The sequence below is a fragment of the Canis lupus genome, chromosome 4 (assembly GCF_048164855.1).
Source record: "Canis lupus baileyi chromosome 4, mCanLup2.hap1, whole genome shotgun sequence".
Taxonomy (NCBI): domain Eukaryota; kingdom Metazoa; phylum Chordata; class Mammalia; order Carnivora; family Canidae; genus Canis; species Canis lupus.
Window position 1 is genome coordinate 62,641,720 of NC_132841.1, and position 25,630 is coordinate 62,667,349.

The 25,630-nt window shown below is 37.3% G+C and overlaps 1 pseudogene; it reads left to right on the plus strand.

Annotated features, from left to right (window-relative positions):
* Positions 1–1,309: 1,309 nt before the first annotated feature.
* On the plus strand, positions 1,310–24,900 carry LOC140631421 (microtubule-associated protein RP/EB family member 1 pseudogene; annotated as a pseudogene).
* Positions 24,901–25,630: the final 730 nt, after the last annotated feature.

The window sequence follows — 25,630 nt, forward strand, 5'->3', positions numbered from 1 at the left end:
TAATACAAGGACTTAATACAAGAACATTTCCACCATCTACTAGTATCATGAGAACCACTGTTGTTCAGGAAGAAACCTGATGTTTCCTCCACTAGAGTTAGTGCTTAGTCAAGGCCTTGGCTCTTTTATTCTCTGATGAAGAAGAATATAAGTTAGAAGTAATACTTTTTCCTTGTAGCATTCTCTGAACACATTAACAAAAATTATCTGATCAGCAAAGCTATGCTTAGTAAAGAATAGAGAATTAAGAGGATAAATGTACTGAGCATTTTCTTTGGAGGCCATCTGGAGAGGACTGTCAGGGCCAGTACAGGCAGGCCTGAGTGGAAGGTCTTGGGCAATTAGGGCCTGCGGTAACTTCCAAGATGGCTGCCAGTGATTCTTGCTTCCTGTTAGTTGCACTCTTATGTTGTCTCTATGACTTTGAATGAGGGTTGCTTTTGTGAACCAGTAGAATACTGTGGAAGTGACTCCCAAAACTAGGTCACAAGACATTGAGGCTTCTGCATTAATCACTAAATGAATCATTCTGGGGAAAGCCAGCTGCTGCGTTGTGAGGTCACTCAAGCAGTCCTTCACAGAGTTTCTTATGGTGAGGAACTGAGGTGTTCTGCCAACAATCAGCACTAATTTGCCAGGTATCTGAATGAGCCACATTGGAAGTGGATTTTCCAGCCTTACTGAAGCCTTCAGGAGACTATAACTCTGAATGACATCTTGACTTCAACATCATGAGAGACCTGAAGGTAGAACTACTCAGCCAAACCACATCCAAATTTCTGGCCTACAGAAACTGCATGAGATAATAAATATGTGCTGTTTTAAGACACTAAGTTTGGGGTAATCAGCAAGAGATAACTAATACAGAGCCCAGCATATGGTGCTAGATTCCTGGAGAAAAGAGCAAAGTTAAGGAAGCATGTATTCAAAGGGAAGATTAGAGATGCCAAAGACAGATACTTTTCTTACACTTTATAAAGGGGATAGAGATGGGGCTGGGAATGTTGGTGGGTGAGAGGAAGAAAATTTAATATGCAATTCCCAGAGTATGTGAAAGAAAGAAAAAAGGCAAAAAGGATGGATGTTAGTTTAGGAAGGACTCCTGAATGAAAAATTTGGAAATGCATCTATATTTCAACACTAGGGAGGTTTTGAAAATTGATTTTTATTTGAGCATCATTTGGATTTCATCAAACAGTAGAGTCATAGTAATATAGGTAAAAGAAGTCTCCAGAGATTCTTTAGGCCTTCCCCTCCTTCTCCAAGATTCTAGTTAAAGACCAAAGACAATCTAACCTTTTAAGTCAACATGCCAATGAAAACAGCAGTTTCCAAGGCTTGGCAAAAGGTTTGATATTTATTTAAACAAAAAGAGGCTCTTTCTAAAATTATCTCCAACTATATGAAACTATGAGTCACTTTTGTACCTCTAGAAAGAACTTAAATGACATATATGAGCATTTAGGTAAGAAGCTTTGTATTAGAGATTAAAAATTTTTAAACAAATTGCTTTCTTTTCACATGGTTTTATAACTATGAACGTCTTATATGTTTTTAGTTGGGGAAAAGAATGAGTTTCTTTGGAAAGGGGCAAGGCAGGAAATCAGTAATGATTCATACCACTTTTTCACATGCTTCTCTGACGAGTTTTAATCACAAATCTGTGTCCACTTGTATAACAAAAACATTAAAAGAGGGTGTTTTAAACTGCTTCTTTTTATTAACCATGTATTTGGTCTTGTAAATAATACACGCAAGGACATCCTTGTTACGTCAGTTGGAAAACAGTGATTAACCACCTAAGCTGTATAACTAGGAGACAAGGATGTCTTGCAATTTTATATGTACTTCTTTTTTTTTTAATTTTTTTATTTATTTATGATAGTCACATAGAGAGAGAGAGAGAGGCAGAGGGAGAAGCAGGCTCCATGCACCGGGAGCCCGATGTGGGATTCGATCCGGGGTCTCCAGGATCGCGCCCTGGGCCAAAGGCAGGCGCCAAACAGCTGCGCCACCCAGGGATCCCTTTATATGTACTTCTTAAATAGCTATGTGTTTTCTCTTGTGCTATTTAATTTGATTTAGGTACTTTAAATTTTAGAATTCCTTTAATTGTTTTTGAATGTTAATGATCATTTCTATCTTACTCTACATTTGATGGCAATTTTTAGGACTCTAAAGATAATTTTCTATGCCACAATAGTCTTTTGAAAGAAGGGCACATTTATTTGAAAGAAATACACTGTTATTTTTAAGCTCCCTTGATACGGTTTTACTTTGGCTTTCACTTAAGTCTAATTCCTTTTCCCCTTTGTTTCTATTGGGATGAGATAATCTTAGGTTTGTAGAGTCTTGTGTTGGAAATGACTATGACTACACAGACATAGCATAATATTTAGTAAGAAGAAGAGAAAGAGAAATATCATTAGTAATGTTCACTAACCATTTGAAAATACTTAAGTCCTACATAACCAGAGAGGAAAATGCCTCTTAACATATTTATTATTAACTTGGGTGGCTGAAACATAGTATGTGCACAAAATTATGAATCTATATTGAATAGGAAGAGAGGAGTGGAATTTAAAAATTATGACAAGTGGGAGAAATGGTTAAGGAGGCTAGATGCATTAACAATGGCAGTAATATAGGACATTTATGAATAAGAAAATTACTTCGAGGTAGACAGCTCAACAGATGAGTAGGATAGCATGTGAATATAGTACATACTTCAGTAGGAGCCTATGGAGTTGAGCAGGGATTGGAGATCTTTTTCTGTAAATATTTTAAGCTTGGGGGCCATAAAGTCTTTGTCATAACCGTTCAACTTGGCAGCTGTAGTTGAAAGCTGCCATGGATAACATGTAAATGAATGGATGTGAACGTGTTCCAATAAAACTTTATCAGCCTGAGGGCTGTAGTTTATCAATTCTATTCTATAGTATATAATTTTTTTATTAACTTTTTTGTAGATCAAGAAATTGCATAATGTTTGCAGCAACTTCTGGGAATCTAAATAATGCTAAATGCTTAAAAATGTATATGGAAGAGTCAAGGGACACTGGAAACTGCAGAGATTTTGTGGGTAGGAATAGAGTTGACTCCAGTTGACACTACCTTGAGTACATCTGCTGCAAATACCAGGGAACCACTTGGGAGAAAAATCAGTGTCTGTGACCCATTCTGTTTTCATTTCAGTGAATATTTCAGCACATAGCCTGTGCTGAGGACCTACATAGATGCCCTTTATATTGGCATTGTTAGGAGCCTTCCAGGTCTGATAGCCAGCATATCTCCCAGTAACCAGGAGAGATGATGTTTAGTTCTATTTTAGTTAACACAAACAGACAAGCTAACAAACAAACACAAAACATCTCCTTTTGATGGTTTGTAATACTCTTAAATGTCCTGAGATAGAAGATGGAGCCCTTGACACCTGGAGGGGTGATGGTGGAGAAGAGAAATCTGCATTTATACTGAGATGTGATTAAAACAGGGCTAACTTAACCCTCCTACCCCTTATCAAGTGGAAGAGGAGTAAGATACACCCTCTATAATATTCTTTGACTTCATAATTCAATTCCATTGTAGGACTCTATACTAAGAAAAATCTTAGAAAGACTGCTAAAGATTTATATATAATATTTTAATTTTAGTTTCATTTATTAAACCAAAAATGTAAAGAGGTTAAATATCCAACAGCAGGAAAACAGGTAAATATGTTATGCTACATATGAGACAAAATAATATATCCTTTTTTAAAAATAAAGATTTATTTATTCATTTTGAGAGAGAGAGAAGAGTACAAGTGGGGGGAAGGGCAGGAGAGACTCTTCCAAGTAGACTCCTTACCGAGTGAGGAGCTCTGTTCCACAACCCATGAGATCATAATCTAAGCTGAAACCAAGAGTTGAATGCTCAACTGAGTGAGCCACCCAGGCATCCCTAATATGTTGTCTTTTAAAACTGTTTTTTGAAGACAATTTTATGATAGGCAAATTCTTAATATGATTTTAAGTGAATAAAGAAGAAGACATATGATCCTAATTTTAAAACTTTTAATTCCAGTATAGTATAACAGTTTTACATAAATTTCAGGTGTACAATATAGTGATTCGGTGATTCAATACTTAAAGTAGTCATCAACTTAGGTTCATGAGTGACAATGAAGAGCTGAATTCCCCTGCTGACCTGAGTACTCATCTAGAACTGTCACTTAAGGGAAAAAAAATGCATATCTATGGTGCTCATCTATCATGGTTGTGCCTAATAGAAAAATAAGTCCATGTGAAACACCCACTGGGGATTGCCAGAAACATTTGGTTGGGAGCAGAGATGACGTGTTTTATGGGAACCCAAAGATGTTCATAAATAAATAGGAATATAAACTAAAATTTATAAAATTAAAATTTTAGTTATTATTTATGTTACCACGTTTGCATCCACATGTTGAGGTCTCAGGAAGCTTGGGCTAACACGTATTTTAAAAATTTTATACTTTAGCATATATTATATTTCTTAATTGGGAGAGGTAGTGAAAAAGACAAACATATACATGAAAAATTGGAAAATATAAGTAAATTAAAAAATAAGGAGCAAAGAAAGCATAGAAATATAGTAAAGTATACACAGTATAGAAGGTAGAGGCCTAGTAAAGATACGAGGCACATAAGCCACTGTGTCTTACATAGTTCCTGAAAACTGAGTGTAAATTAATTCTGATTTTACTATCAACCAGGTGATCAGTTAAATGATTAACACACCAATTTCTGATATGTGCAAATGTTTCCTTTGGCAATTAGTTCTGAAAGAAATTTCTCAATGGATTTTCACATAGGAAGCAATGTCCTTAGCAATATCCGCAAGAAAATACCAGAAAGGGTTTCACAGTGCTGCCTCTAGGTTAACTAAAAAGATACTGAATCAAAACAAATCTTAGGCAGAGAAAATCAAGAGAGTTGGAGGTGCACCTTGACAACAGAACATGGGAGATGATGGCCCCACTTGATCCGGGAATTAAACCTATATCTAGAGAAATGGTTGGAATCTATGTCCTTCAAATTGTCTTTATTAATATCCTTGCTCTACAGGAGGCTTTTTTTTTTTAACATGTTGAGCAGCAGGTTATTTTTAGGAACTTTCCTAGAAACTGCTGTAAACTCTCATTTTTTTTTTCCATTTGCCCACATAACTGCTAGAAAATATTATCTTTTCAGTCTTGTGAGATTACCTCTTATTGACAGAATTTAATCCAGAGCCATAGTTAAAAAGGATTTTGGGAAATTTATATCTGGGCATTTCCCTTGCGATAGTAAGAACATAGAGGAGGAAGCTATAATGTGAAATGGATAACAGACCATCTAGAACACTGCAAAATATTAGGTGGCAGATCTCCAACGGCAAGTCAACAAATAGAAAAGCAAACCAAATTGCCAACAATAGGTAGTTATTATTTTTTTTAAGATTTTATTTATTTATTCATGAGAGAGAAAGAGAGAGAGAGAGAGAGAGAGGCAGAGACACAGGCAGTGGGAGAAGCAGGCTCCATGCAAAGAACCTAACGCGGGACTCGATCCCGCATATCCAGGATCATGCCCTGGGCTGAAGGCAGGCGCCAAACCACTGAGCCACCCAGGGATCCCTTATTATTTGTTTTAAAATCACCTTTAAAACAAAATTATATGTAGGGATGCCTGGGTGGCTCAGTGGTTGAACATCTGCCTTTGGCTCAGGGCATGATCCTGGGGTCCTGGGATCGAGTCCTACATTGGGCTCCCCATGGGGAGCTTGCTTCTCCCTCTGCCTGTGTCTCTGCCTCTCTCATGAATAAATAAATAAAATCTTAAAAAAATTAAATGTAGAAATATTTGTATGTAAATGCAAAGGAAAAAAATACACACCAGTATGAGAATAAAAGTTTGGGAGTAGGATTTTATAGGACCAAAAGAGACTTGTACATTATGTTATCTGAAATTCATGCATATATGGTCAATTAATTTATAGCAAAGGAGCCAAGAATATATAATGAAGGAAGGACAGTCTGTTCAGTAAACTGTGTTGGAAAAATTGGACAGCCACAAGCAAAAAAGTGAAACTAGACCACTATCTTATACCATACACAAAAATTAACTCAAAATGAATAAAGACTTGAACATAAGATGTGAAACCATAAAACTCCTAGAAGAAAATGTAGGCAGTAAGCTCCTTGACATAGGTTTTGGTGATGATTTTGTTTTGTTTTGTCTTTGTTTTTTAAAGATTTCATTTATTTATTTATTTATTTATTTATTTATTTATTTATTTATTTATTTATTTATGAGAGACAGAGGAGAGAGAGAGGCAGAGACACAGGCAGAGAGAGAAGCTGGCTCCATGCAGGAAGTCCGATGTGGGACTCCATCCCAGGACTCCAGGATCATGTCCTGAGCCAAAAGCAGATGCTGAGCTGCTGAGCCACCCAGGTGTCCCGATTTTTTAATCTTATACCAAAAGCAAAAGCAACAGAAGCAAGAATAAACAAGTAGGACTAGGTCAAACTAGAAAGCTTCTGCACAATAAAGGAAGCCATAAAAAAAATGAAAAAGCAAAAAAAAAAAAAAAAAGAAAAAGCAACTTATTGAATAGGAGAAAATATAAATCATGTATCAGATAAGGGGCTGATACCCAAAATAGATAAAGAATTAATGCAACTCAATAGCAAAAATCAAATAATCTCATTAAAAAATGGGCACAAGACAAACTGTGGAAGGAGCCTCGGTGTCCATCGAAAGATGAATGGATAAAGAAGATGTGGTTTATGTATACAATGGAATATTACTCAGCCATTAGAAACAACAAATACCCACCATTTGCTTCAATGTGGATGGAACTGGAGGGTATTATGCTGAGTGAAGTAAGTCAATCGGAGAAGGACAAACAGTGTATGTTCTCATTCATTTGGGGAATATAAATAATAGTGAAAGGGAATAAAGGGAAGGGAGAAGAAATGTGTGGGAAATATCAGAAAGGGAGACAGAACATAAAGACTCCTAACTCTGGGAAACGAACTAGGGGTGGTGGGAAGGGAGGAGGGCGGGGGGTGGGGGTGAATGGGTGATGGGCACTGAGGGGGCACTTGACGGGATGAGCACTGGGTGTTATTCTGTATGTTGGCAAATTGAACACCAATAAAAAATAAATTTATTATAAAAAAATAAAATATTGTGCTATACTGTTCTCATCTAAAAAAAAAGGGGCACAAGAGCTGAATAGACTAAAGAAGACATACAGATGGCCAACAGGTACATAAAAATATGCTCTAAGTCATGAATCACCAGGGAAATGCAAATCAAAATCACAATGAGATATCACTTCACACTTGTTAGAATGGCTGTTACCAAATAGACTAGAAATAATGTGGATGTGGAGAAAACAGAACTCTTGTGCACTATTGGTGAGGATGTAAACTGATGCAGCCATTATGAAAGCAATATGGAGGTTCTTCAAAAAATTAAAAATACAAATATCATATGATTCAGAAATTCCATTTCTAGGTATTTATCTGAAGAAAACAACTCAAAAAGATATATGCATCTCATGTTCATTGTAATATTATTTACAATAGCCAAGATATGGAAACAGGCTATGTCTATTGATGGAGGCATGAATAAAAAATGTAGTATGTATTTATACATGCATACATATATGCATATACACAATGGAATATTATTCAGCCATTAAAAATATTGAAATCTGACCATTTGTGACAGCGTGGATGGACCTTGAGGGCATTAGGCTAACTGCAATAAGTTAGAGAAAGACAAATGCCATATGATTGTTCTTATATGTGGAATCTAAATCACGACAATAACAAGAGACAAACTCATGAAGAACAGATTGAAGATTGCCAGAGGTGGGGAGCTGGGGGAAATGCGTGGAGTTTTTGTTTTTTAATTACTTTTTAAAGTTTATTTAATTTTTTTCAGTAGTCTCTACGCCTAACATGGGGCTTGAATTCACAATCCTCAGATCAAGAGTTGCCAGTCAAGTGCCCATTTTTCAGTTTAAATAAATTGAATAATAATAATAAAAGAGGAGATTAATTTCTTATTCTACATATCTCACCATACAACAGGCATCGAACTCATGGTTCACTCACAAGCTTTTAAAATGTCAGATGCCAAACAGGACATTTATGATTAAGAATCTGGGTCTGGAGTTGTCTACTCAAAACTTGAGTTGGAACCAATAACAGCTGATGTTTGAAAGAAACAAAATTGAGTCAACTAAAGAGAATAACTAATCCCATGGATTTAGGCCTTAGAACCTTGGGATAGGTAATACATCTGGCTCAGAATAATTCATACAGATGAATTTTCTAGTTGTGATATGCCATTCTTATCATTTCAGTTACTGTCTCTTGTCTTTGGAAGATGGGTAACATTCATTCAGTTGATTTAAATTTATTTGGTGCTCATTATGCTGGTTGTGATTATCCTGTTATATTTAATGAATCTTGAGAGAGGACTATATATATATTTGTTCATGTTAAAAGGAGGGCCCCTATAGCTACATGTGGGGCCCCAGGTACATTAGAGCAGTCAGGTAATATATCCCTTTCAATATATTTCATTTAAAATTGTAATGCCTGGAACATTCAGTTAAAAATGTTTTTTTTATGACTTGTTAATTTTAGCTATTCTCACTCGTGTAAAGTGGTATCTCATTGTGGTTTTGATTTGTATTTCCCTGAGGACAAGTGATGCGGAGCATTTTTTCATGTGCTCAGCCATCAGAAAGGATGAATACCTACCATTTACATCAACTTAGTTGGAACTGGAGGGTGTTATGCTAAGTGAAGTAAGTCAGTCGGAGAAAAAAGCTTATCATATGATTTCACTCATATGTGGAATATAGAAATAGTGTAAGGGACCATAAGGGAAAGAGGGGGAAACTGAGTAGGGAAAAATTATGGATGAAGACAAACTATGAAAGACTTGTGACTCTGGGAAACAAATGGAGGGTTGCTGAAGGGGAGGTGGTTGGGAGAATGGGGTAACTGGATGACGGGCATTAAGGAAGGCACATGATGTGATGAGCACTGGGTATTATAGTATATGTTGGCAAATTGAATTTAAATAAAAATAAATGAAATATATTTTTAAAATATGAAATTTTGTGTATTCTATAATTAAAAAAATAAATGGAACTATCCTGGGTTAAGTAGTACCTTAACATAGTAATAGCTTAAACTACTAATTTCTATGATAGGATATTCTGTGATTACTCTGAAGTCAATGAATGGCAGAAAACTTTAGTTCAATTTTTGCATTAGCACTATATGATATGACTTTGGAAAAGTAATTTCATTTCCTTTTTCTTTTTTTAGGATTTATTTATTTATTTGATTTTAGAGAGAGAGAGAGAGCATGAAGTTCAGAGACAGAGGGAGAGAATCTTGAGCAGATTCCGTACTGAATATGGAGCCTGACTCAGGGCTTAATCCCATGACACTGAGATCATGACCTGAGCTGAAATAGAGTCGGACGCTTAACCAAATAAGCCACCCATGTACCCTTAATGATTTGATTTTCTTAGAACTCTGTTTTCCCAGTTGCAAAATAAGGGATTCTATTAGAGAATTTCTAAGATCCCTCTCAGCATGGATAGCCTATGATTCTAGGATTTGTTAGAAATATTAGAAGCATGGAATAGTTCTAGGTGTGTGAGAGGAAAAGGCACAATATTGCTGGTCTTTGGGAAGCAAGAGGAAGTGCCCCAAATTACTGAGGATTCAGAAATTTAACCTGTGAGCAGTTGATGGTAACTTTTGCATACAGTAAAGTTTTGCTGAAGTTCAGCTTTCTTTCTCTTTCTTTCTTTCTTTCTTTCTTTCTTTCTTTCTTTCTTTCTTTCTTCTTTCTTTCTTTCTTTCTGTTGTATTCATTTGTTATGAGAGATGCACAATGAGAGGCAGAGACCTAGGCAGCGGGAGAATCAGGCTCTCCTCAGGGAGCCTGATGTGGGACTCAATCCCCAAAGCTGGGATCACACCCTGAGCTGAAGGCAGACACGCAACCGCTGAGCTACCCAGGTGTCCCATGAAGTTCAGCTTTCTTTCTATAAGACACTTGAAGTTACCCAGAGATATTTATTCTTATGTCTATGAACAGGGATTATATTCAGATAGTTTGTAACAAAATTACTCTATGTGCTATCTTTGGAGGGCATCCTTTCTGATTGTTTGGGTCAATTCTTGTATGGATTGTTGAATACTAATCCTAGCCATACATCATACTTATACATCTAAAGAGGTATATATAGTCCTTTCTTGTTTCCATTAGGAAGAACCTAGATGTTGAGTCTTAAGGTTTTACCATTTTCTGCTATTAGGGGATCAAATTTTGCAAGCAGTTTATGTCAGAGCTGAAGATCCACCTCTCAGGAATGAAAGACTGAAAATGAAGGTGAATATCTTTCCAGTAAAAGTGAAACTAGACTTCTTATTTATACAATCCAAGGAGAGTAAATACATAAGGGCCAAATATATCAGTTGAAAGAAGTCTATTAGTAAAAAAGCATATTAGCAAAATTAGATGTAATGATCTAAGTTTTTTGTTATCTTTGTAATAATGATATACTTTCATACCATTTCTTGGGCAGTATTATTAACTTTTGACATTTACTAAGTATCATTTATGTCCTCAGTACTGCATGCTATATAACAGAGTCTTTTAGAGATGGTATTATAAAAAAATTCTAAGAAACATACTTACAAAGACTGATAACCCATGCATTGGGGCCAAAAGGGGATTTTGTATGTTCACGATAGGAATAGTCAATATAATTAAGATGTTAATTTTTCTCAGATTGATTTAGAAAGTCAACTCAAACCTCCAGTCAAAAATATCAGCAGACTCTTTTCTTCTTCCTTTCCTTTCCTTTCCTTTCCTTTCCTTTCCTTTCCTTTCCTTTCCTTTCCTTTCCTTTCCTTTCCTCTCCTCTCCTCTCCTTTCCTCTCCTTTCCTTTCCTTTCCTTTCCTTCTTTTTCCTTTCCTCTCTTGGACAAACTGATTCTAAACTTTATGTGGAAACGCAAAGGATCTAGAGGACAAAAATGGAAGACATACAACCATCTAATTTCAAAACTTATGATGAAACTCCAGTAACCAAGATAGTGTGGTATTAGTTTAGTGTAAAGATAGACAAATAAATAAGTGGTACAGAATAGAAAGTTCACAAATACACACCATGCATATGTGGCTAATTGATTTTCAGAAAAGGTATTAAAACAACTCAATGAGGAAAAAATGATCTTACTTCACATTATATACAAAAATTAACTCAAGATAGATCACAGACCTAAAGAGCTAAAACTAGAAAATTGCTAAACAAGAACACGTGAGGGCAACCCCGCGGGCGCAGCGATTTAGCGTCGCCTGCAGCCGGGGGCGTGATCCTGGGGACCCGGAATCGAGTCCCACATCGGGCTCCCTGCATGGAGCCTGCTTCTCCCTCTGCCTGTGTCTCTGCCTCTCTCTCTCTCTCTTTCTCTCTCTCTCTGTGTCTCTCATGAATAAATAAAAAATAAAATCTTAAAAAAAAGAACATGTGAGAAAATCTTACAAAACAATTCAAATGGTGAGCTTTTTGAGGCTGACCCACTCCATCATTTATCATTTATCATTTATCTCTTTTTCCTCAGTACCTAGCACAGTGTCCAGCCATAGGAAGTATCCAAGGAACGCTGGAACTCAGACCTAGATTTGTTCTTGTATTTCACATCCTTGGTGTATTCTCTCAGGGTTAGGTTCCACTCCCTTTATACTGCACTAGTGGAGAACCGGGAGCTGCATAAGCCTCAGCCCCCAAAGGAATTTGCTCACAGCACTTCTGAAATGAAAGAAGGGGGTTTCCCAGTCTTGGCCCATAGTTGATATCTCCTCAGTTCCTAACTGATCCTACTCTAGATTGGACCTGGTAATGCAACCTCGTTGGCCACCCAGGTTGAGACTCTGAGAAAATACAGTGAACTAGAGTGCTGAGGGTTATCAGTGAAAAGGTGGTTCATCCCAGGGTAATAGTTGTTCCACAGGATTATAGTGAAGGGCACTTAAATTACCATAAACAAGTAAAATATTTATTTTTAAAGAATGCACAGGAAGGACATGATGCTATTTCTTAAGAAGGGGAGACTTTGTTCATTTCCTGTTCTCTGAATTAGAGATCTCTAATTTTTTTTACTCATAACCTAGACAGGTCCTAGAAATACTGTAATTGAGAACTTTTTTGTCTTTCCTCCTTTTAAGTCTCACCATTACGCTAGCTATTTTCTAAGCACTGGTGGCATCTTCATTTAAAACTTTAACTAGGGACACCTGGGTTACTCAGTGGTTTAGCATCTGCCTTCGGCTCAAGGAGTGATCCCAGGGTACTAGGATCAAATCTGTCCCACATCGAGCTCCCTGTGGGGAGCCTGCTTCTCCCTCTGTCTGTGTCTCTGCCTCTCTCTCTGAAATAAAATCTTAAAAAAATAAGACTTTACCTAATCTAGTCTGCATTGGAGTTAACACTAGATCTGAGTCCTCCTGGGGATCTGTTGTCATTTAGCAATAGAAGTCCTATTTTTCAACAGGAATATATGGACCGTGGTTTCTCACCATGCTCAGAAAAGCATAAAGAAAAAAAAAGCATAAAGAACTCACCTTGTCCATTTTTGAACTTCAGATCCATATGCCCTCTTAGTAGTATCCTAAGCTTCACATCTTTTTTCTTGATAGAGTTTCATTCCCTTCCCTTGTGGTTTATACATTATTTTGTCTTATAGGAGGAGATGCTTTACTTGCAAGCATACCTTTTCTTCATGTATCACCAAATGAGTACTGCTAGATAAATTACTTTTAATTCAGGTCAAGGTTTACTCTTAAAACTAGAGGGCTTCATCCAGAAGAGGGCCTATTCCAGGATCTAGAGTTATTTTGAACACTCTCCACCATAAGTTGGCACTTGGCTAAGTCTACTCCTTATGCTTTAATGGTTATATATGAAAATCATTTGAGCAAGATCTATGATAATTATTAGATTGTTATATTTGAAGAATCCCTGATAACTAAGTAATTTATTCCTTTCTCCAAAATGACTGCATTTATCTGCTTGGATGTTGTATAAACATTCATTTAATTTTGAGAGTAAATTAGCAAAGGATTATCTTCAGGCAGCTAGAGGGGTGCATGTGTGTTTGTATATATATATATATGTATATATATATATACATATATATATATGCATAAAGCATAAGAACCTGAATAAGATTTTATTTGTATTTTTTGTTATTGGTTCCCAGGAATAGAGGGTCTTATGAATTATAATTCTTATGAATTTTCCCTCAAGGGAAAGTTACACAATTATGATTAAAATGTAGCATTCAGAGAGGTCTATGTTAAGCATTCCTCAGCTTTATCAGGGATACCCTGAAAAGCACAGTGGCAGGAGTAATTTTTTTTAAACTATGCCAACCTGGAAGGGTTCTACCATTTACTTTTTGATATAAACAGATTCTGTCCAGCACTTACCAACAACTTGACCTACATTTTGTAGTACAACAAAAAATTTCAGTGAAAAATAGAAACCAAGAGTTCTGGATTTAAAGCTAGAAATATTTAAGACAGGGAGTGTTTATAGGTACTTCTTTCTGTTTATCATCTTAAAATAGATGCAGTACCAATGAAGGTTCTAGGATTTTATTTTGGCCCACATTTAAAATGTTCTGAGTAAATGCATGTGGTTTACTTTTGCAATGTTTACAGAGCACAGTCAAATAGCATTTAATGTCTAGGGTTAACCTCAAAATATTATCTGTTTTACTGAAGTAGAGTGTTGTATCCTGAGCAGGGCAGGACAGTAGGTGCATTTATTCTGTGAAATTTTTTCAAAGCCAGTTCCATGAACTCTACTGAAACTCCAATCCTTAGTTCAGTGATAATTATTTATAGTAAATGGTATTTATTATTCTCTTATGTTTGGACTTTGGGTAGAGGACAGATACTGTTGAATACATTGAAAGGGTTTCAGGAAAATAAGGAAGGAAATTTCTTTTCCTTTTAATAATGCAGCACTTGTAGGAATGTAGGCTATATGCTTTAGGCCAATGATCAGTTATGCCTAGTTATAGACAGTGATGATTTTGTTGGGCCAATTGTCTGTTATCTCAAGAATAGGGAAATATGCCTGGGCAGGGGGCTGCTGGGGATGTTTCTCTAACCTTTCCTCAAAGTAGGAAGCTATTGGGTGTTGCCTGGTACTACCTCCAACTCTGAGGAGACCTTACTTTTTCATAAAGATATGGAGCCTTTCTTTATAGGATTCAAATTCTATTATGATGTTCTCTAGTAAAAAATTACAGAAAACCTCAGAGTGTCTGCTGGCTCAGTTGGTAGAACATGAGACTCCTGATCTTGGGGTTGTGAGTTCGAGCCTCATGTTGCATACAGAGATTACTTTAAAAAAATAACAGAAAATCTCCTTTTATGTAAGCCCTTTCTTGTTGACTAGGGACAGTTTCTCATCTTCCTCTATTCCTTTTAACTTTGAAATATATAGGGACTCTATTTTCCCTTTATTTTTTAATTAAAAAAAGATTTTATTTATTTATTTGTCATGGAGAGAGAGAGAGAGAGAGAGAGATATCGAGAACGCATAAGCAGGGGGAACAGCAGGCAGAGGGAGAACAGGCTCCCTGCTGAGGAAAGAGCCCCATGTAGGGCTTGATCCCAGGACCCTGGGATCCTGAACTGCTGGGATCCTAACCTGAGCCAAAAGCAAGTGCTTAGCCTACTGAGCCACCCAGGAATCCCTTTTATTTTGATTTTAAACCAGAAGGAAGTAGAGATAGAGTAACAGAAGAACAAATTTCTAAATAACAGAGAAGCAGCTTCTTTTATAAGGCTGAATTTAAAACATTCCCCTGAGTTTTTGGCTAGGGCATTTTTGGGCTGCCTGAACATATTTACCAGTCCACTTGCTATGAACAAAGCCACCAGTATGCGTTTATGGATGCATCTATTTCCTTTTTGTCTGTGTCATCAGGCCATGAGAGCTCTTTTAGCTTAGTTACTTAAAGTCAACGCACAAAAACAAATTCTCATAAAATCGACTGGAAAAAATTAGAGAACCCATAGCTGATTAAACATCTTATTAGATTAATCTATAAGAATTTAGATACATGTAATTATACATGTTAATTTGTATAAGGATTAGTGTTTATAGCATTAAATAAATACTGACCCACCCAAGTGCAAAGCAAATCAGTTTGAGAGCAAACTAAATGTTTTTTGGAGATGTTTTCAGACATACCTCAGAATCTACTGCTTGGTAACTTTTGCTTAAATGTGTGTATGGTGGTTATTTTATATGTCAACTTGACTGGGCTAAAGGATGCCCAGATAACTGGTAAAACATTATTTCTTATGTGTCTGTGAGGGCATGTTTTTAGAAGAGGTTAGCATTTCAGTTGGTAGGTTGAATAAAGAAGATTGCCTGCACCGAAGTGGATGTGCATCTTCTAATACATTAAAGGCTTGCATAGAACAAGCCAATAGAGGAAGGGTAAATGTGCTCTCTGCTTAAGCTGGGATATCCATCTTCTCCTAACTGTGGGCATCAGCACTTCTGGTTATCAGGCCTTCAGATAGGGACTGAATTATACCACTGGCTTTCCTGGTTCTTCAGTTTGTAGATAGCAGATTATGGGTCTTCTCAACTTTCATTATTGCATGAGCCAATTTCTATAATAAATCTCTATATCTATATCTAATCTATCTTACTAGTTCTGGTGTGTGTATGTGTGTGTGTTTTCAAGATTTTATTTATTTATTCACGAGAGACGCAGAGAGAGAGAGAGAGAGAGAGAGAGAGAGAGAGATGCAGAGACACAGGCAGAGAGAGGCAGAGAGAGAAGCAGGCTCCATGCAGGGATCTGATGCAGGACTTGATCCTGGGACTCTGGGATTATGCCCTGGGCCAAAGGCAGATGCTCAACCACTGAGCCAATAGCCTTCCCTGTTTTCTGTTTTTTAGAATCCAGATATAGCACATAAGGTATAAACAAAATCACTCAACCTTAAACCCTCATTTTAGGGATGTCTACTGGTTTATTTTCATTGTTTTTTTGAAAAGTAAAGTATATTACAGTGAAGTAAGACATACTCTGATTGTGACTTTAGAAATTATTTATACGTTTATTGGAAATATATCCAATTGAAACAACGTAAAAGTTCAACACTAAGGCATTGGTTATATATATTAAGATGATTAATATAATATTAAGCTGTTTAATAAATATAAATATAATTAAAATAGTATTGCCAATAAATATTTACTAATATAGAAATATCTTCATAAAATATTGCTAAACTTAAAAAGTCCACTTAAAACAAATAAGCATATGTATTGTAACACTCAAAAGAGGGAAATTTACATACATAAGAAAAGTTCTAGAATAGCATTATTCTATTTAAATATATTACAAGTCACAAATGCATTTAAAGTTTTCTAGTAGCCACATTAAGACAAGTGGAAAGAAATAATTGAAATTAATTTTAATAATATATATTAATGGACAAAATATATATTTTTTAATAATAAATTTATTTTTTATTGGTGTTCAATTTGCCAACATACAGAATAACACCCAGTGCTCATCCCGTCAAGTGCTCCCCTCAGTGCCCGTCACCCATTCACCCCCATCCTCCTCCCTCCTCCCCTTCCACCACCCCTAGTTTATTTCCCAGGGTTAGGAGTCTTCATGTTCTGTCTCCCTTTCTGATATTTCCTACCCATTTCTTCTCTCTTCCCTTCTATTCCCTTTCACTATTATTTATATTCCCCAAATGAATGAGACCATATAATGTTTGTCCTTCTCCAATTGACTTATTTCACTCAGCATAATACCCTCCAGTTCCATCCACGTCGAAGCAAATGGTGGGTATTTGTCGTTTCTAATGGCTGAGTAATATTCCATTGTATACATAGACCACATCTTCTTTATCCACTCATCTTTCGATGGACACCGAGGCTCCTTCCACAGTTTGGCTATTGTGGCCATTGCTGCTATAAACATTGGGGTTCAGGTGTCCCGGAGTTTCATTGCATCTGTATCTTTAGGGTAAATCCCCAGCAGTGCAATTGCTGGGTCGTAGGGCAGGTCTATTTTCAATGGAACAGAATAGAGAACTCAGAAGTGGACCCTCAACTTTATGGTCAACTAATATTCGATAAAGGAGGAAAGACTATCCACTGGAAGAAAGACAGTCTCTTCAATAAATGGTGCTGGGAAAATTGAGCATCCACATGCAGAACAATGAAACTAGACCACTCTCTTTCACCATACAGAAAGATAAACTCAAAATGGATGAAAGATCTAAATGTGAGACAAGATTCCATCAAAATCCTAGAGGAGAACACAGGCAACACCCTTTTTGAACTCGGCCACAGTAACTTCTTGCAAGATACACCACGAAGGCAAGAGAAACAAAAGCAAAAATGAACTATTGGGACTTCATCAAGATAAGAAGCTTTTGCACAGCAAAAGATACAGTCGACAAAACTAAAAGACAACCTACAGAATGGGAGAAGATATTTGCAAATGACGTATCAGATAAAGGGCTATAAAGAACTTCTTAAACTCAACAGCAAAGAAACAAACAATCCAATCATGAAATGGGCAAAAGACATGAACAGAAATCTCACAAAGCAAGACATAGACATGGCCAACACGCACATGAGAAAATGCTCTGCATCACTTACCATCAGGGAAATACAAATCAAAACCACAATGAGATACCACCTCAACCAGTGAGAATGGGGAAAATTAACAAGGCAGGAAACCACAAATGTTGGAGAGGATGTGGAGAAAAGGGAACCCTCTTACACTGTTGGTGGGAATGTGAAATGGTGCAGCCACTCTGGAAAACTGTGTGGAGGTTCCTCAAAGAGTTAATAATGGACAAAATATTAACTGACAAAATTATTAATGATATTTTATATATTTTTGTATAAGAGAATATTTCACATGTTTTTGAAATTCACTGGGTATTTTACCATTAGAGCACATTTCAGTTTGGACTAGATATATTTCACATGTTCAGTAGTGTCATGTGGCTAGTGGCTACCATCCTGAACTATGCAAAACTAGAAGAACATGCATCAAAAAATTAATAGTGGCTGTCTATAGATGGTAGAATTATGAATTTATATTTTGCTTACTTATATTTTCTAGTTTTTACAATAAACATCTATTACTTTTATAATAAGTTTAAAAAATCCATGTTTAAATAAGTGTTTCATAAAGTGTGGTGAAACGTCCATTTGCTTATATCTCCAAGAAGTCCTCTAATGGAGGAAGATATAATAATCTGTGTTTACAAGACAGTTGAAGTTTATGAATTGAGACTCAAATCAGTACTATAGGTAGTCAGGGGACTGTATATGTGTGTGCATGTGTGTGAATGAAGATGGTGTGTGAAGAGCTTTCTGTGAACCCTGACAATTCCCACAGTCATGCATTGTGGCAATTCCCATAGGATACATGGTGGCCCTGAGGCATGAGCAACATAGCCTTTCATTGAGGATCATTAACCTGAAGTGATAGTCCTTAACATCAGTCAGTTCCATTTTTCTTCACTGGAGTATCTTCATATTTGTTAGCCCAGAATGACCCACTGTACTAAACACAAAATCAGGCTAGATAGTTCTTGGGTTGAGTTCTAGAGGTTAAACATGAATATTTCAGAGCAGTTGGGGCCAGTTTCCCATCAAAAGTAACCTCTTGGGAATTTGGAGTACTCAAGTATTAGCCAAGTTAGGGTCTAGTTCAATATTCCTCTGAAATGACACACTGGAATTATTCTGTCAGAGGGAGCTATGGAATGTACCCTACCACGTGATCAGAAAGCCCTGAACTGTAAACAGTGAAACTTTTAGAATGCCAAATGGAGTCATATGGAGATCAGTGACACTTTATATGCTATCATCTTAGTGGCCTCATAACAAACACTGTATTCATTAAAATTGCACTTGAGGTACCTTGACCTATGTCAATGATGGGCTAAAATATTGGACTAAATAATTTCTAATTCATTTGGCTTTTATTATACTAAAGTTAATCATAAAAACTCATATGGTATTAATGCCTGTGTCATAAGTCCTTTATCAAATTTCTACCCACAATTCATTATTAATTTTTCAGGAGATTCCCAGATGTTCTGGGGATGGAGTTATGGCAAACATGAACTGGTTCCCCAAGGTTATGCTTAGAGCAGTTTGAGCCAATCTGACAACCTCATGTGCTTTTAAGTATAAAGCACCTGCCAAGCCACATGTGCACCAGACCACTGGAATTCCCTGGCATTGTTTTCCTGAGCAGGAGGCTAAGGTAGTGGGGTACTCATAAAAGCACTCAGTATTTCTTTCTTTTTGTTTTAAAAATAGAACATTTCTACAAAATAAGCCTCATCTCTGGTTTCCAAACCATAAAATTCTGAAGCAAGTTCTTTTAGGAAGTCACTGTATTTCTGAATGAAACTTCATCACTAAGTCCCATCATCCTTTTCTTTTTTTTTTAATTAAATTCAATTTGCCAACATATAGTATAACACCTAGTGCTCATCCCATCAAGTGTTTTCCTTAGTGCCTGTCACCCAGTCACCCCATCCGCCCCCCACCTCTCTTTCTGCAACCCTTTATTTTCCAGAGTTATGAGTCTCTTGTGGTTTGTCTTCCTCTCTAATTTTTCCTCCAGTTTCCCTCCTTTCTTTTATAGTTCCTTTCATTATTTCTTTAATATTTTATTTACTCATGAGAGAGAGACAGAGACAGAGACAGAGACACAGAGAGAGAGACAGAGAAACAGAGAGGCTGAGGGAGAAGTGGGCTCCGTGCAGGGAGCCTGATGTGGACCAGATCTCTGGTCTCCAAGATCACACCCTGGCTGAAGGCAGCGCTAAACCGCTGAGCCACCCAGGCCGCCCCGCTTTCACTATTTCTTATATTCCACATATGAGTGAAACCATATGATGGTTGTCCTTCTCTGATTGACTTTTTCACTCAGCATAATACGCTCCAGTTTCCATCCATGTTGAAGAAAATGATGGATATTCATCCTTTCTGTCTCATCATCCTTTTCAACTGTTGCAACTCTCTGCAGAGAGTCTGATGATCCTTAGCAAAACCATTTTACTTAGTGAAGATACTAACGTAAAATTAAGGAGATACAATACCTTTATTTGGGCCACAGGAATTAATTGGCATTTTTTAGCCCCCTCCACCCCCCTTTTTTTTGACTTAATGGCACAGTAGCTATGACACTTAACTGCTCTGTTCCCTGTAATAGAGAACAGGGGAATGGAAAAATTAGTCTCTCTTCTCTACAAGTATAGTCACAGAAAACTTATAACCTATCAAGCCTAGGACTTGGAAAAGATAATTGGGTGATCCTTGTTTACTAAAGATTTTGAAACTACTTCATATCAATTTAGGTAGGCCAACAGCTTTAATGCAAGTGTTGGGTAGGGAATAGGTGGGCAGTATCCTTCCTCCACACAGTCATTCAGAAGTCCAGGACAATGGAGGCCTTGCCAATTTCAGTATGCAGATGATCCAGGTTTCCCACTAGGGGAATAGGGCAGAGAGGAAAATGCATAGGAGAATTTTATGGACTGGAATTGGACATGGCATGTAACATTTCCACTCACTTTTCATAAGTTAGTATTCATTTATATAGTCTCACCTAACTGCAAGAGAGACTAGGAAATGTAGTCCCTGGCTGGGAATCAATTTTCTTTTATTTTTTCTTTTTTTTTTAAATTAAGATTTTATGTACTAATTTGAGAAAGAGATAGAGAGAGTGCAAGAAGAGGGGAGAGGGAGAAGCAGGCTCCTGGCTGAGCAGAGGACCCCATCTGGGTGGGGCTTGATTCCAGGACCCCGGGATTATAACCTAAACCAAAGGGAGACACTTAACCAAATGAGCCCCCAGGTGCTCCTGGGAATCAATTTTCAAATAATCTTTACACTATGGATGAGGGGCCATAAATTTTTGCTTGACAATTAGTTAGCTATCACTGTTTAATGCTCTGCCCTTTTCCTTTTGAGAAATTTAGGCAGATGAAAAATTAGAGCTAACAGATTAAAGAGAACAGATCATTTCCCCCAGGAATAGCCTTAATGATGGTACCTTCACCTCAGCTGTACACTGTCTCCATGAAACTTGCATAGAAGAGATTGAAGAAGAAAGGAGATGGGAGGAAAGAAGGAGAGAAACACTGAGGGGAAAAGATGGAAAAGATAGTAAAAAAATATGATGAGGTGATAAGAAGATAAGATTGTACTACACTGGATATTCTTGGGGATTAAAAAGAGTTTCCAGCATTTTACATCTCTCTTATTTCCTTATTGTGCCAGAAGACAACTTTAGGTAAGCTGGGCTCTGGGTTCCCTTTACTACAGACATGTTCTAGTAATAGTGGGTTAGTTGTTTTTATCACTACACTAATGAAAAGATAATCCATTTGCAAATGATTTGCAAACTACACAGGATTATCTGATTGTAATTATGATGGGTTTTAGCATTAGACATAATACACATTTTTAAAGGTTATATTGCTGGGCTAAATGAGAAAATCACAATTTACTGATTGCAATTCCATTTTACTAAATAATGTATTGATGTGTAAAAATTCATATAGGTAAAGACATACATCCTCAGTGTGTAGCTTGATGGATTTTCACAAAATGAATGTCAAGAAACATAACATTACCAGCATCCAGAAAATCCTCCTGTGCCTATTCCTTGTCATTATACTCTCTTTCTCCAGAGATACCTTAACTTTCTATAATTCGAATTATATAGTATGGATTTTTTGTGACACAATTTATATTGTTGCATATGGCAGTAATTTGTTAACTATATGTATATTCTCTCTCTCTCTCTCTATATATATGTATGTAATATAGTCATATATATTCAAGAGTATTTTTTTTTGTTTCCAGTTTTCAGCTATTATGAATAACTCTGCTAGGAACATCTTTGTACATGTCCTGTTGTCTACAGAGGTACACATTTCTATTCAGTATTTACCTAATAATGAAATTTATATCTCATTGAATAGGCAGATATTCTCTTTCAGTAGATACAGCTAAGCACGTTTTCAAAGTGGCTATAATAATTCACCTTCCCAGTAGCAGTGTATTCAAGTTCCAGTTTTTCCACATCCTAGCCAGCACTTATTGTTAATCTTCTACTTCCAGTCACTCTGATGGATATATAATGGTTTCAGATTTTCTGGTGATTAATGAACTCAAGAGCCCTTTCCTATGTTTATTAGTCATTTGGGTAACTTCTTTTGTGAAGTGCCTGCTTATGTCTTTTGTCAATTAAAAAAATGTTACTGTTTTTTTTTTTAAACAGTAAAAAAATGTTTTTCTTATTGCTTTGTAGGAATATGTCATCTGTTCTGGGTATGAGACCTTGGACAGATGTCTACATGCACATATCTTCTTTCATTATTTGGTTCATTCTTTTTTTAATAGGTCTTTAAATATACAAAAGTTACTAATTCCACCATCATTTTCTTTAAGAATAATGCCTTTTTGTGTAATGTTTAGGAAATCTTAGGGTGCCTGGGTGGCTCAGTTGGTTAAGCATCTGACTCTTGATTTTGGCTCAGGTCTTGATCTCAGAGTCGTGCAATTGAGCCCCATGTCAGGCTCTGCACTGGGCGTGGAGCCTGCTTAAGATTCTCTCTCTCTCTCTTTCTGCTCATGTATACTCTCTCTCTATTGAAAAAAATCATATTACTTTAATAATGTATAGAGTATACTTTTTTAAAGGACTTTTATTGTGCCACCTTTCATATGTAAATACACAATCAAATTAGAATTGATGTTTTAATATGGTATGAGGAAAGTTCAAGCTTAATGCATTTTGAGTCAACTGGATATCCAATTGACCTAACATTATATATAGAAAAGACTCTTTTTTCAACACTTGTAGTAGTGCCGTGTTGTCTTGCTCAGATTCCCGTTTACCAGGTAGTGCATCTATGCTGTCAGATGCTGTGTCAACAGTTCATGGCTGATGCTCAGACAACTGGTTCTTTAAAAAAAAAAAAAAGATTTTATTTATTCATTCATGAGAGACACACAGAAAAAGGCAGAGATATAGGCAGAGGGAGAAACAGGTTCCCTGCAGGGAGCCTGATGCAGGACTGGATCCAGGACCCTGGGATTACAACTTGAGCCAAAAGCAGATGCTCAACCACTGAGCCACCCGGGTGTCCCCAACTGGTCGTCTTTTAATGGGAACCATCTACCCCTGGCAGTTACATCTCCACTGAGGATGTTCCTGAGCCAGTGAATGATGAATGTAGGAGCATAAAAGCCTGGCTTTTTTCCTTGGGAAGGGTTAACCTGTGTTGGGTTTATGCTTCTGAGCCTCATCCTGTGGATTAAACTATAGCTAGCTTTCATCAAAGACTGCACCTTTGCGTGCCTCCTTCTCCTTTCCTAATTCTGCCTAATTCTCTCTATATAGAATTTTTTTCCTGAAGGGCATTGTCTCAATAAATCATGTATACTACAAACCTGGAACGAGACGAAGGCAGAATCGAAGCCGGGCACAGGCAGTGGACGCGGTCCCACCGAGAGCCGAAGATGCAGTGAACGTATACTCAACGACCGTCACCATTGATAACCTAAGTCGACATGATATGCTGGCCTGGATCAATGAGTCTCTGCAGCTGAATCTGACAAAGATTGAACAGTTGTGCTCAGGGACTGCCTATTGTCAGTTTATGGACATGCTATTCCCTGGCTCCATTGCCTTGAAGAAAGTGAAATTCCAGGCTAAACTAGAGCGTGAATACATCCAGAACTTCAAAATACTACAAGCAGGTTTTAAGAGAATGGGTGTTGACAAAGTAATTCCTGTGGACAAATTAGTAAAAGGAAGTTTCAGGACAATTTTGAATTTGTTCAGTGGTTCAAGAAATTTTTTGATGCAAACTATGATGGAAAAGACTATGACCCTGTAGCTGCCAGACAAGGTCAAGAAACTGCAGTGGCTCCCTCCCTTGTTGCTCCAGCTCTGAACAAACCGAAGAAAACTCTCAGCTCTAGCAGGGCAGCTCCACAGAGGCCCATTGCAACACACAGAACTACTGCAACCCCTAAGGCTGGCCCGGGTGTGGTGCGAAAGAATCCTGGTGTGGGCAACGGGGATGATGAAGCAGCTGAATTGATGCAGCAGGTCAATGTATTGAAACCTACCATCGAAGACTTGGAGAAAGAGAGAGATTTCTACTTTGGAAAGCTAAGAAACATTGAATTGATTTGCCAGGAGAAAGAAGGGGAAAACAACCCTGTATTGCAGAGGATCGTGGACATTCTCTATGCCACAGATGAGGGCTTTGTGATACCTGATGAAGGGGGCCCACAGGAGGAACAAGAAGAGTATTAACAGCCTGGACCAGCAGAGCAACATCCGAATTCTTCACTCCAAATCATGTGCTTAACTGTAAAATATCCCCTTTTATTATTCTTAGAGGACTCACTGGTTTCTTTTCATGAGCAAACAGTACCTCTTCTTAAAGTGCACTTTGCAGAAGTTTCACCCCTTTTCCAATGAATTTGAGTTAGGAGCTTTTACCCTGTAGCAGAGCAGTATTAACATCTAGTTGGGTCACCTGGGGAACAGAGAGGCCGACCATGGGGCTCACTGTGTGGATGCTGGTAACACTCACTGCTGGAGAAGGTGCTTTTATGTCATACACTGAGGTGGAGTCCTCAGTAGAGAAATGTAAAGACTGATTTGAATTTCAAGCTAATGTGAAATCTTGGCAGAGAACGTTTTAATAAATAAATGCCTTAAGAGTATTTTTAAAAAATAAATAAATTATGTATACTACAAACCCTATTTCAGGCTCTGTTTCTAGGGAACTTAACCTAATACATTTGTTTCTAGAAGTGGGACGTACACTCTAAGAATGGGATCCCAGGTTGGATCATTTTCTGTCAGTATAATAGAAATGCCTCATCATCAGTTACAATAATCTATTATGATATGTAGTAGAAGTACAACTGTTGAGACTTCTACCTGTGGTGAATGGGAATGTGTATAGGGGAAGAATTTGCACTGGCTTGTTCAGTATCTCTGGCATTTGGAAGGTAGCAGAGAAAGAATATAAGAATTGTGAAATTGGGTGGGTATTGTTGATTGCCATTGAAAAGAGAAAATCATAGGCTCAGGACAATCCATCACCAATTTCATGCTAAGTGTGAGAGTTAGGGGACAGCTTACATAGCTTTCAAAGTGATCTCATTTTCTACTAGTGAGGGAGAGATGGAGATGAAGATCAGGCATAGAACCTCATTTTTAAGAGTGGCAGAACTTTGGAAAAGGCTGAATTCTCAGCCTAGCCAAATCTATGCTAAAGATAAGTGCCTGATAGGGGATCTCTGGGTGGCTCAGTGTTTGAGCACCTGCCTTCAGCCCAGAGCGTGATCCTGGAGTCCCGGGATCGAGTCCCGGGATCGAGTCCCCACATCGGGCTCCCTGCAGGGAGCCTGCTTCTCCCTCTGCCTTTGTCTTTGCTTCTCTCTC